This window comes from Perna viridis, chromosome 13 (genome assembly GCF_037379345.1).
Source record: "Perna viridis isolate PV_CMFRI_1.1 ecotype Kerala chromosome 13, ASM3737934v1, whole genome shotgun sequence".
In the NCBI taxonomy this organism is placed as follows: Eukaryota; Metazoa; Mollusca; class Bivalvia; order Mytilida; family Mytilidae; genus Perna; species Perna viridis.
Genome location: NC_142457.1, coordinates 7297709 through 7309922, shown reverse-complemented (window position 1 = coordinate 7309922; position 12214 = coordinate 7297709). Strand labels below are relative to the sequence as shown.

The window sequence follows — 12214 nt, the reverse complement described above, 5'->3', positions numbered from 1 at the left end:
ATAGTAACTATGCTGTCACATTTTTCAGAAAAGGCTGTAAATATAGGTTTCCGACATATCGCTCCCAAAAACTTCATCATTATATTTATCCGTCCCGGATTTCATTCCAGCCGATATTGACAAATCAAATATCGGTAGGCTGCAGTCATCAATATACTCACCCGAAACACCGAAAATAGTGCTCAATCAAAGCAAGAAATACATCACGAATCTTCCTTTTGTATCTATACTTTGATGGGATATTTTGGTTGTCATGCTACAGGGACAATGTTTTGCGACGAACAAAACCTGTATAAAATAAGCTTGAAGTTTTAAGAAGCAGTTTCAGTTACACCATTTATGATATCGCTGTGTTTTTATCTGAAGAATTACTAATTGCCATTGATGGTAAAACTCGTCTCAAATTGATGAATAAAGCTAATGGTAAAACGTCAGACTCGGTTTATGATATGAAGCCTTGGCAACCAATGACGTTTTCTATGACTGAATCAAATGGAGTTATCGTTCGTGCTTTACATGACACAAAAGACAAAGAAATGATAATATTTCTGGACTACACAGGACGAAAAGAATGTGTGTTTGAAAATCATGGAGATAGTGAACCTCTATTTATCTACCTGTTATGTGTTCAATCGACGAGCAATGACTTTCTTATATTGTTGATTGTAAACCGGGCAATGAAGTCGGCAAAATAACTATTCTAAACAAAGAAAGGGGGGTTACTAATTCATACTGCGGTCATCCCGAAGTAAATAGAGAAGTATTCTTTATGCCACAAAGTCTTGCGATAACACCAAAAGACAATGTTTTGGTAGCAGATATGGATACACATTACCTTCATCTTCTGAATAATTGCGGCTATCCGCTTGCAATCATCAGTGTAGGAAAAAAGGATTAAATTATCCAAGAAAAGTTGTCTTTAGTTCTGATGGGACATTATACATCGGATGTAGTACATTGTGAAAATCGGGTACAAAGAATGCACAGTTATGCATAATAAGATGGCCGTCGATCTAAATGAATAATGAATTCCAGAGCTAATCAATTAACTCATGTTTCGAATTTTTACGACTATTTCAAGCGAAAGCAACGAATTATAAAGGCAGATTTAATATAATCAGATATAATAAACGTAGCCAATCATTTATTTCATTACATTTAATTGATATTTTTTATTTTGTGACAATTCTTGTAAAATAATGTTTATGTCTCGTGGCTGTCCCTAGTAATTCATGAATGTTTTTTGTTGCTATTTGTCTTGCTCCTATTAATAATGGAGGTCACACGAGTAAATATATGTTCAAACCATCTCATTTGAAAAGAAGTTCCCCTGACATTTTCATTTTTCGTCAATCAGACCCGATACGAATAAGGATGCCTTGCAAAAAAGATATCCTTATTTTGAGGAAATGCGTCTTAAAAGGTCTCGTTCCAAAGTCTTTTTCAGATAGCAGACCTTGGTAGAAAAAGTACTCTTCTAAAACAATGAGTTATAATTGCCTGTTGTATATTATTCTTTGCACTGATATGACCACTGATTTTTAACTGCTATTTAATCACCAACGGTATAATCACGCCGCAATGGAAGAGGGAGGTTTGGCGCCCTGTAGATCCTGAATTTAACCCATCATTTCTTTTGAAATGCTTGTGCATCGGATTGGTTTCGGTAAATTTGTTGTGACTCTTTTTTCATGGTATCAGATTTTTCGGTACCCTTTTTGTCCATCACGTTACTTTTGGATATCGTTTTATCCGTAATTCGTACAAATGTCAATTAACAGTAACGGTTAACAATATTTTGTACATGAAAAAAAGAAAGAAATGCTGTACTTGTACAGCAATATCACAAATGTCTTTAACGTTTTCCTGAAATGATATAAATAAATCAATACTGTATTTTTATAAAGCCACGAATACGATTTGCTGCATTCCTACATGTACATGAAAATCGTCTGTTCTCGCGCTGAAGAACAAAATATGGGAATACTATGAAATATGCAGCTGATTTTAATTTTGTCTTATTAACTAGTTACTTTAAAGTTCTATTATGAAATAAAACACAGCACATGGATAGTAACCAGACAACTGACAAACTTATCATTCTTTGTAGTTTTTACATCTACACTAGACTTTTATGAGTGACTTTTATATTTAAAAAAAACTGGCTAAGTCGTAAGCATATCGTAACTCTCCCTCTGGTGGGCCCCTTAGGCAGTTCTCTGGGTTCGCCAATGTTCGCGATATGCCAGCCTTCCACCGTCACATCTCTTCATCAACTGACGCACATGTTAAATTTTGACTGAACCGTATCGCAAATCATGATGATCAGTGGTCATCCGATAAAATAAATATAGTCTTCATTTAATCAATACCTTTGGGGAATATTTAACATATATTCAGATAACAAGCATCATTTTTCAAAAATCGCAAATTACCGATGAAGGTAATAAATGAGAGGACAAGCCCTGATATAAGTGTGGTGAAGTCACTATATAAAATAAAATGCTATTTAGTTCTTTATCATATTGTTGATACAAAGCAAAACCTGGGGAATCAAATTTTCAATCAGCACACGGCAGTTACGTTATAGTTCTTTTTAAAGTCCGAGTTGGGTTTTATAGGTGGTATGAGGAACATCATGATATTCCTGTAGAGAAGATATATACGTATATGTCTTTGTAGAATTAAATTTAAAACAAATCGTGGCATGAAGTCCCAAAACTTTAGTTATCATTGGTGCCTACTTCAAAGTCCCCACCCAGAAATAACTTTGGTAACATCTCCCCGATAACAACAATTTCCTTCATGTTAGAATTTAGATGTATTGACTGTAATTTGTTATTCTATTGTACGCGCAAATAAAAACACATATCAAGTTCAAACGTACGATAGACCAGAAAGTTATATATATCAAGAATATCGGGACATTCCAGAAGAAAATATGCACCAGCATTCGGCGAGTAATCGTTATTATTGTACAATCTATGGAATTTTACTACGTCCGAATTGTATATTAATACTTGACAAAGAACATATTAGGAACTGGACGTCTATAGCCTGGTCAAGAGGATGTTAGAAATAGACTAGGCAGGTTTTAAGACAACAAAACAAAACAAAAACAAAACCAAAACAAAACCAAAACCAAAAACAAACAAACAAACAAACAAATAAATAATATAGCATCATTATCACCCAATCTGAAGCAGTTGAAGAAAGTTAAAAAACAGAAAACATCGAATTCAAAATTCGAAAAAATTATGAGTTACGGCGATGATTGAAAGCGATTAGTCGATGAATTTATTAAGAACATTTTGAAATAAATTAGAATACGAGAGCAAGTCAATGTAATAGAAAAAGATTTAACGAAATTCTTAAATTTTCGGGAAGAGGCAGATAAAATGTTAGAATTTATCACTGGCCTATACTGGCGAATCAAATATAGGTAATGTGCAGCTAGCCATAAGTTCGACTAGAACGTTCAATCAATGCGAATATTACAACATGAATCTTTCGTTTGTAAGTGCAGTTTGTCCGTCCATTAAAGGGGCAGTTTTGGTTGTTGTGCTACAGCGACGAAGCTTTAAAGCGCGTTAAACCTGGCAAAGATACGCAAAATAAAAAGGAACAATAATATATATTGGCAAAAAAAAAAGAAAAAAAAAAGACTCATGCGTGTGTTTGAAACGTTTGAAAACATTGAATGGATTCGTGCATGTAGTTGATTGTAAAAGAAGCAGTAAAGTCGGTAAAGTTACTGTCCTCATAATTAACTAAGAAGGAGAACTTATAATACATATTGCAGTAATCCCGAAGTAAATAAATATTATTTAAACCACAACGTTTCGCAACAACACCGAGGAACAACGTCCTAGTAACGAATAAAAAGACAAATTATGTTCATCTTCTGAATAATTGCAACTTTCCACTTTCAGTCATCAATGTGGGTGAACTTGTAATAAACCTGCCTGTTTTAATTGTCTGTAAGTCTGACGAGACATACATCGGATGTAGTACAAAACGAAGTTCAGATGAAAATAATGCAAATATATGGTTAATAAAATCGCCGTCAATCTAAACGAGAAATGAATTCATGAACTAATGTTTTGCTGGTTTATAGTTAATTCCGACCTGAAGCTATGACCTGCACCAGAATAGAAAAAATGATGATTTTTGATGAGGAAGGATTTAAACATAAGCTTTTTAAACAATAAGAACCACTGGTACATGACAAAAACAATTTTAGAAAATGATTTATTTCATTTCGTGTTTTGATATTATGATCGTGACCATTCTTGTAATATATCTTTTATTACATTTGTATCAAATATACAGAGCATGCGCATTACAGTATTCTATTTCTATGCAATTAACTCCTAAAACGAATGTGTTTGTGGTTGTCTTGCTTAAGTCTAAAGGTCGAATAAGTTGATGTATTTCAAAGTCTCTACCACCTCCTGCCGAAAAACAAATATGTCTGCTTACAGTTCTAAGTTGGCGGGTGTTTCTAGAAAAGCAGAAGAGGCTTACCCTACTGGTGCTGTTGATCTATGCTCCCGGGTTTTAGTCGGGTCCGCGTTGCTCATTTACTTTTTTCACTTAATATGTATTTTTTAGTTACTTTATGTTCTTTTTGTGTTTGGCTGTTTTCCATGTCTGGTATTTGTCCCTGGATTACATTCTTTTGATTTCCGCTAGAATCTTGGTTCCCTTGATTTCTCTTTTGCCTAAGTAAAACCAGATACAACTAAGAATATTCTATAAGATAGTCTTTACGTTAAAGAGGTCACATTTTCTGTATTAATGTAACTACATACCAACTTGCTATAACTTTGTGTAAAACAGTATCTGGCGAATCTAGCATGTAGTATCAGCATATTTATCGATCAGCTGAAGAGAATGAACGACTCAAGATAAATATGGCATGAATATAATAAGTTTTCGGTCTATGAAGGAATAACTTCAATCACGTGGTGCACATTCGATAACCTGCCTAGCAGATTATTTTCAAGTGTACACCAAGCCCAGGTTATTTCAAATATTGTAGTCATTCCCTATACTTTAATTTTAGTATCAAAATTCAATGAGTAAATCATTAAAAAAGGTTGATGACGTCATCGTCACATTATCAAATTTGGTCTATGAGATGATGGACAAAACTTTTTACCCAATCAGAAAACATGTTACTGCTGAAAATAAATTATGGAAAATAAGCAACTGTGATTATACCTAAAGTAAAAGAAAAAAGTAAAAATGCTAACCATATGGTACAAAAGAAATAAGTTTGGTAAGATATAATTATTGACCTTTCTTCTATTTATTAGATACTTGTAGTCTGAGCCGATGTTTTTTCTTCAGTTGTGATTTTTGTGAGAGAAACATTGTAAATCAATTGAGAGAAATAGTTATGCTACAGAGCAAAATTGTTTCACAAAGTTGGCACGACAAAGGAATCTATCCTATTCCCGGCCATTTAATTAACACCATTGTTTTTAAGAACGTGTGGATTAGTGTACTTCCTCTTTTTCACAGAGAATAGACAGATGAACACATTCAGTACCTCTCATATTTTAGCGACTTCAATGAAAATGGGCAAAATTCAAGGTATTTTGTTTATAGAAATACAATTACAACTTAATGCTATAATTCGGTTGTGTAAATGCGTTAGAAACCTACTTTAATTTGGTCGAGTGGGTATTTCAGTTCACCAAATATGTTTTCACGAAATATTTTATTTCATAATATGCGAGCTACTGTTGAAAAAACGAAACAAGCTAGTTCTGAAACGTTAATATTATTATAACTTAAATAATAATAATAAAAAAACCCCAATAAATAAACAGTTCAACAAAAACACAAGTGACAGATGCAGACTTGAACTAAAACTGTTTTACGTTAATTACTAAGCAATGCATTTATTGTAAGATGGCGAAAAAATATTCTTATTTCTTGTTAGGCTATCATGACCAGATCAGTTTTAAATGCTATCGATAATTTGCGGTTTCACAAAAAAAAAAAAAAAAAAAATGACCTAACTAATCACATTATGTTAACTGATCGCTGTAGAATATGACAAATGCAGTCATCGAGGACATAATTTTACTTGTATAGTCTACGTCTGTATTCGTGACCAATAGCCGATTTGAAAAGACGCCTCTGTACAAACAATATTAAAAAAAAAAAGATTGAAATAGACCTGAACCAAAAAATGAACATATTTCCCGTTGATCCTTTTAATAATTAGGCTACAATTGCTATTTAAATCATAGTTGATTTTGTAATTATAATCTCGGAATATATTCTACCAAAATAAGTTGAAATTAAAGAGACAACTGATACACTGTTCCTGTGTTATACTTTGACCTTAATTTGTACATATATAACACAGGACGTTTGAAAAATCGAGACTTTATGACAAACATCAAGATTGTGACTTCCCAACAGTAAATAATTTGTAAATGTTCGTCTTTTGTTTTCTCTAGAGAACGAAAAATTAATTTGAAGTATCCTAGTAAATTACATTGCACTTGTGTATTGATATTTGTAATATTTGTGGGAATAATTGTTTTCTTTGACTAATTTGTTGTGTATGAGAATGGAAAAACATAATTAGATCGATTTTGACCCATTTTACAAAGTCAGCAGAATCGTATGCTGAATCTGTGATGTGACAAAGTTTTTGTACAGTTACAGTAAAAGCTGATGTCAACAACCAACCATTCTGTGAGTATTAACTCTAAAGCTAACAATAGTCCTGGTCAAATAGGTCATTAGACTATCTTGAAAAGCGAAATGGGCCTATAATGCAATGAAACCTAATGATCACTTAACAATAGATAGATAGGCTGAACAATTCTGATATAAGCAAGCTCAAAAGCGTGGCAACAGTACGATCGGCATGTGAACTTTTACTGATCGAATTAATGAAGTAGAGCAAAACATATGCAGAGACTAAGCAGATCTCGTCGAGAAAACGATTATACACGAGATCGGCCAAGCAATATTTACGATACACTGTACTTAAAGTTAAATTTAACTTGCTGGAGGCAAAAATGGATAGTTTTGAAAAGTTCTACTCTACAGTTACAAAACAATCCGCTGCTGAGGACAAAACAAAACTTATCATTGTAATTCAAAGGGGGTCAGTGTTGGTAAAATTGAAAACAATCTATCTTTATTGCACTTTGCAAAAGGAGACCTCACTGGTCCTTAAAGTATCGAATGTCAAAATATCAAAAGCTGAACATGAAGAATCATTAAATGAAAAACCTAGTCTCATTAATGCAAAATTTCAGTCGTTGAAAGACAAGAAGTAAGTCATGATAGCAAAATTTAAAATGAAACGCAATATCCCAACAATCACAACAAAATTATCTCCCAATATCATAATGGATATATGAAAATCAGACAAGTATAAGTAGTTGGTACTAACATCTCCGTAAAAGAAAGCGAACGCTCAAGGGCATAGGAATTTTTACATCGTAAACGAATGGTCTGTTCATGACAATGAAAATTCTTTGTATAAGAAAACAATAGTTTCTAATGGAAATTGTCATATTATAGCTGTATGTGAAATATTTCTCCGTAGTTCTAATACATTATCCCTTTCTAGGTATTGATTCATCGGTAAAAATCAATCAGTCTTACATTAAAATGTAAAACGTGGTTCAGGCGGTTCTGGAAACCAACGATTACTAGTCAAGGAAAACATTTTTGATTCGTTTCTTGTTAGAGAATTGAATACTTCTTAACAGAATATTCTGCAGGTTAAACCTTAAGCCATAGAACTCGATTTATGCTACCGTCTATGTGTCTGTTATCTACCTCCTGAGGGGTTAACAAGGCGCACTGGCCCGGAGTCATTCTTCTGTGACTTGCTGTAACAAACAAATCAATATCAAAATTAAGGTAAGGCGTGTATGTTTGGAGACTTTAACGCGCGTATCGGTCATAATTCTGATTTCATTGAAGGTATTGACTTTATCCCGATGCCGGATGTTCGATTAAAACTTGCATTACCTCATAATGGTAAACAAAAAAGTAACAACTGATTAAGGTCAATACGTTATTAATTTTGCAAGGTTAACCCTTGTCTCTCTTTCTTTCTACGGGCTCTTGTGCCACTAGAATTGAGAAAACTATTTAAAATAGGATTGAAACATAACTGAACGATAACAGACATGTAAGTTAAAGTACAACCGTATTGGTGTATATGATGCGTTCGTCAACTTCCTTACAAATGAGATGGCCTTTGCAGGTCTAACAGAAGATCATTTAACACAATATAAGCAGAGTGGTATGAAATCTCGGTAGAAGCCTTACTGGTACGATGTACTCCAAGCTAAGTGGAATTTGGCACGTAACAAGGAAAAACTGTGGTTGAATTGTGACAAGCATACCAACGCTGAGAAAATTAAAACAGGATACAAATATTTACATATTATTTGATAATTCTTGATATTATATTATTATTAGCTCACCTTGACGAAGGCGAGGTGAGCTATTGCCATCACTTGGCGTCCGTCGTCGTTAACAATTTTTCAAAACTCTTCTCCTCTGAAACTACTTGACCAATTGGAACCAAACTTGGTATGATAATGTCATTGGGTATCCTGCATAGAACTGATGTGGAGATTTTTGATCCGTCGAAAAACATGGCCGCCGTTACTAAAAATAGAACATAGGGGCCAGACAGTATTTTTCGCATATATCTCCAAAACGGTTAGGTTTTGCCAAATTCTGACATGGGGGTAAAAGTGTTCAGCATGATCAGATCTAACTGCGGTCAAATTTTCATTCTAATCTATTGAGCCATTTTACAGTTATTGCCCTTTTTCAAAATTTTTTGCTATTTTTTATGTTATTTCTTTCAAAAATCTTCTCTTCTGAAAGTACTTGACCAATTGGAACCAAACTTGGTTTGAATGTTCCTTTGGGTATCCTTCATAGAACTGATGTAGGGATTTTTGACCCGTCGAAAAACATGGCCACCTTTACTAAAATAGATCATAGGAGTCAGACAATAGTTTTTCGCATATATCTCCAATACGGTTAAGTTTTGCTCAATCTTGACGGGGTAAAAGTGTTTAACATAATGAGATCTATCTGCGGTCAAATTTTCATTTTAATCTGTTCTGCCACGTTGGAGTTATTGCCCTTTTTCGACGTTTCTTTTTGCTATTTTTAATGTTATTTCTTTCAAAAATCTTCTCCTCGGACACTGTTTTACCAATTGAAACAAAACTCGGTATAAGTGTTCCTTGGGGTATCCTGCATAGAATTGACATGGGGTTATTTGATCTGTCGAAAAACATGGCCACTGTTACTAAAAATAGAACATAGGGATCAGACAGTAGTTTTTCGCATATATCTCCAAAACGGTTAGGTTTAGCCAAATTCTTTCAATAGCTGAAATGATCCTTATTTTTAGGACTACAAAAGTCTTTAGGTATAAAATTTGTCAGACGCCTTCTTATAAGAGTTATTGCCCTTGACAGGGGAAATGAGAGGTGTTTTTTTACAGTTTTCAGCCAATGTCTTGGAAACTATGATAGATTTAGACTTTCATTTACTGAAATGATCATTATGATAAGACCCACAAAAGTTTTCTTGAGTCAAAATTGTTGGACAACTTCTTTTTTTAATTTATTGCCCTTGAAAGGCACAATTAAACCAGGTGAGCGATTCAGCCTCTTGTTATTATTATTATTATAATTATTATTATTATTACATAAGCTTTTATATAGCGCTTATTTAAACAACTTTATTTACAATAAGCGCTTTACATTACATATATATAATACAATATTGTTATAACATTAAATAACAATCTATATATTCTTGTTTGCTTGCATAAGACACGATGAGGTTTTTGTGAGGGTACTGTCACCGTATATGCATTGTGCATATATTCAGTAATTGATATAACGACTTTATTATATAACCCAAAAATCTTTGAATATATACCCTTGGTGACTTTTGAAACAAAATAACTATGTTTATTTATTCTTGTTTACTTGCATAAGACACGAGGAGGTTTTTTTTTAAATAGAGTATATACCTTCTACCATGGAAGTATAATATCTAGATATTATACTTCTATGCTTCTACAAATGACCACTTATTGTATTATTCCTGATTTCGCTTAATATTATCACCCATAAACCTTTTAGTATCTACCCCTGGTGACTTTTGCAACAAATACTTATTTTTTGCATAGGATACGGGGATGTTTAATTAATAAGCTAAAACAGGGACTTAATACACTTCCTGGCTAAAATCCCTAGGTCTGTCATCGGTATACACATTGGTTGCACATTATCATCGTTTCTTTCCCCAGCTAATTAACTCCCCGATAGACGAACTTCTTCCAGTTTCGCTGGTAAAGTTGTAAGGTTTATTAAATATCTGGTACACAAGTTTCATAATTCATAGTTTCATCATTTTTATTAGGAAACTAGACCAAAACTTCATCTGTGGCAGTGTTGTATGTTGCCCCTTTTGAAGGTTAGCTTAATAAGTCTTAACAAACATGAGTTCTTTCGAGGTTCTGTGAGTATTATAGTGTATTATTTAAACTTTTGAAGTAACTTACCAACTAACCGCAGGAGAAGGATATAAATAACTGTGGAAAATAAAATTCTAAATGAAGTTGTATATTATTGTTGTGAGTTACCTCCCCTAGCTCAGTGATTTAACATTAAACTGGTGATAAGATTGAACTACATTTCCCTGTTAATCATAACCACACTTTCAGTGGCGGATCCAGGGGGTGCAGCTCAAATCAAAATGTTAGATCTATGTTATTCTTTTACTATGTAGTTGAAATGGAAATGTATATTGAGATGAAAAAAATATAGCCTAACTGGCAGAGTGGTCTAGGGTGCTGGACTTTGTGCCGGCGGTTTTGCCATAGATGTCACAGCGGTACAAGTTCGAGTCCTGCAGAGGGAACGACCAAAAATTGACAGTTTCAATATTGTTGGGAATTTTTCAGACCCTTCTAGATGAAAAAAATATATATACATGTACACAGAACTTAATATGACAGAGAAAAACCTCAGTTGAAAGAAAAGGTAACTAGATGTTGTCCATACTCTTTTCTAGCCATATTCCTCGTTAATTCAATTCTGCATTCCCCCATGAAGTATAGTAGAGTGTTATCAATGTTGGTTTTGCAGAATTTTGTATTAAATTTAATATTGTTTATGTTTTGCCAAGAGCATGTCATATAACTTTAAAATGCATTAGTGTTGACATAGAGTAAAATTGAAATAGTCCTAATGCATTTGGATAATGTCCATAATCTTTTAACAATCTTCCCCTTAGGCTAGATTATCTCATTACCACTCTTGTATTTATTGCACAATTTTTAATCTCTTTCCATTTTCACCTGTTCTCTGTTTTCTAGTCCTGCAGGTATTTTTACCTTTGAACTTCAACCCTGTGAGGTTAAAGATCCAGATATTGACAATTTTGCCATGCTTTTTCATGCTCAATTGAACATAATACTTTTGATATGTATTGTAAATTCAGTCACCTGTGGATAAAGATTAACTAATCAGGAATTTTAATTGTCTATTGCTTTCTATTGCTACAGGTGTAAAAAACAAAGTGACAGTTAGTCAAAGTTGTAGCTTTCCATATTCATTGATTGTTAATTATAGTGATGAAAGATTTTAAACTGACGGAAGTTTTAGATTTTAGGAATTTTTAAAGGTAGGTAAAATTGAGGTTTCAGCTAGGTATGCATTTCAACGGGTTTTATGACAGGTGAGTTTTTTTTATAACTACTTGAAATAGTGCATAATTCTGTAGATTTTTTTTATGTGAGGATTGCAGTAATATACTTGAACTCTCTGAGCTTGACTATAGCCAATATACCTGTCAGAACACAGGAGCCTAATTGCTTTCAGGGGCCATAGACTACATTTATAAAATATGAATGCCAACTAGTATATAATCACCAAATTTTGTGTTAATATACCATACTAGTCAGGATACATGTTAAGTGTTTATATGCTAGTTTTGATGCATATTTGATTATGGGAGCAAGTCTAGTCAGAATCTGTTAAATTAATGTTTAAGAGTAATCAAGGGAATTAAGATTATAGCTGTAGTCAAAAGAATGCAATCCAGGGATAAAGACCAGACATGGAAAACAGACATACACAACAAAGCACATAAAGTAACTAAAATCATATATACAAAATAACAA

General features: G+C 33.3%; 1 protein-coding gene across 2 annotated transcripts in view; it reads left to right on the top strand.

Annotated features, from left to right (window-relative positions):
• Positions 1 to 11539: 11539 nt before the first annotated feature.
• LOC148599416 (uncharacterized) overlaps positions 11540 to 12214 on the top strand; it is a 96671-nt gene continuing 95996 nt past the window's right edge. For both annotated transcript variants that reach the window (XM_088558853.1, XM_088558851.1), the window contains exon 1: positions 11540 to 11715. The gene's annotated coding sequence lies outside the window, so the exon portion shown is untranslated. The remainder of the gene's footprint in view (positions 11716 to 12214) is intronic.